A 2,324-nucleotide genomic window follows, 5' to 3' on the forward strand; every position below is an offset into this window, starting at 1 on the left:
GCCGTCATTGTTGTTTGGCGGGTCCGGGCTGGGGATTGGAACCCGCCACCTTAGGTGTACGTGGCTGGCGCCTTAGCCGGTTGAGCTATAGGCGCTGAGCCCCTCCTGTTTCTTTTAATCCCTCTAACTGAGGCCCCTTGCCTCCTGGAGGTCAATTTGCCTCCTGACTGAGGCTCCCTGCTTCATGGAGGTCAATTCCTTTTCCTGTCTCTTTTTACTGAGGCTCCCACCTCAAAGAGGTGATCAAACTCCTCTTCCACTCTCTGGAGTGGGCTTTACTGATATTATACCCCTTTTTACTCCAGCTTTTACCTAAGTCCAGATGCACTCTTCTTCCATATGTTCGTTCCTCTGCTGGTGAGCTGCTGCTGCAGAGGACTGCAAGAGGATGTGGGTCATCCCTCCACTCTCCTGAGGCTCCCCTCACACCCCACCCCCATGTAATCCATGTGGGAACGCCCTTAGGGAACGACATCGTCAGGATGCTGGGGAGTACCCCTATCGTGTGCTTACACTTGGTATGGGGAAGCTCCCAGAGTCTCTCCGTACTAATCCATCTGCTTGTTTTCCTACATCAGAGAACCAAAAATATTGCAGGAAAATAGCTAATTAAAACAGATAGACAATTACACCAACAATACAGAGGAAGGAACCTTTAATTGCTGGGGAGAACTCAGGTGCCTCAAGGCATGAAATGCTGAGTTCAGAGCAACAGTTTTTGTTTGTTTTTTAAAGGCTCTTTTATACCTGTTTTTTTTCTTCAGTTCAATATTAGCTACATAGTTATGGCTACAGATGTTAGAAAACAGGGTATTGCTATTAGTTACAGAGTCTTTTTTTTTTTTTTTTTTTTTTGAGACCAAGCCTCAAGCTGTCCCCCTGGGCAGAGTGCTTGGCATCACAGCTCACAGTGACCTCCAACTCCTGGGCTCAAGTGATTCTCTTGCCTCCGCCTCCCAAGTAGCTGGGACGACAGGTGCCGGTCGCAACGCCTGGCTATCTTTTGGTTGCAGCCGTCATTGTTGTTTTGGCGGCCCAGGCTGGATTCGAACCTGCCACCTTAGGTGTACCTGGCTGGTGCCTTAGCCACTTGAGCCACAGGCGCCGAGCCTTCTTTTTCTTTTCAAGGTTAGTGTAAAGTTTGTTCTTATCTTTAAAGGAGGAGTTCTTCTGCAGCTGCCTGCTGCTTTCTCAGGATAACTAAGAAGTGTAAGATTTATTTCTCCTTCCTCAACAGCAACCTCGAACTCCTGGGCTCAAGCAATTCACTTGCCTCAGCCTCCTGAGCAGCTGGGACTACAGGCGCCTGCCACAATGCCTGGCGGTTTTTTTTTTTTTTTTAAGATGAGGAGGGGGGTCTTGCTCTTGCTCAGGTTGGTCTTGAACTTGTGAGCTCAACAATCCACCCATTTTTGCCTCCCAGAGTGCTAGGATTACATTACGGTCGTGAGCCACTGTGCCTGGCCCTAGGATCTCTTGATCTCAAGAGTTTGAGGTTGCTGTGAGATATCATTCTGTCTCAAAAAAAAAAAAAAAAAAATTCCAAGAATCCAATGCACTCAATTTGTTATGAAGGCAGTAGATGATCTAATACATGGTCTTATAAGAAAAAACTCAAATCAATTCAAGGTGGGGGTGGGTAAGGAAATGAGGGAGCAAGGAGAGGGAAGGAGGGTGGAGGATAGGGGTTTATGGTATATGACACACTTCTTGGGGGCAGGGCACAATTATAAAAGGGACTTTACCTAACAAATGCAATTGGTATAACCTAATTCTTTGTAGTCTCAACAAATCCCGAACAATAAAACAAACAAACAAACAAAAAAACAGGCTCAGTGTCTGTAGCTCAGCAACTAGGGCTCCAGTCACATACACTGGAGCTGGCGGGTTGGAATCCAGCCTGGGCCTGCCAAATAACAATGACAACTACAACCAAAAAATAGTGAGGCATTGTGGTGGGCGCCTATAGCCCCAGCTACTTGGGAGGCTGAGGCAAGAGAATTGCTACAGCACCAGAGTTTGAGGTTGCTGTGAGCTGTGATGCCACAGCATTCTACCCAGGGTAACATAGTGAGACTCCGTCTCCAAAGGAAAAGAATAAAAAAATAAAAAATAAATAAAACGGAAACAAAAATTCCACATTTTAAAACATTATAAAGACTAGAATGGAGAGAATTCATATCAATTATTATTATTATTATTATTATTTTTAGACGGAGCCTCAAGCTATCCCCCTGAGTAGAGTGCCATGGCATCACGCTCACAGCAACCTCCAACTCCTGGGCTCAAGCGAGTCTCCTGCCTCCGCCTCCCAAGTAGCTGGG

The sequence above is a fragment of the Otolemur garnettii genome, unplaced genomic scaffold, assembly GCF_000181295.1.
Source record: "Otolemur garnettii isolate 467f Iridium unplaced genomic scaffold, OtoGar3 scaffold00091, whole genome shotgun sequence".
Classification (NCBI taxonomy): domain Eukaryota; kingdom Metazoa; phylum Chordata; class Mammalia; order Primates; family Galagidae; genus Otolemur; species Otolemur garnettii.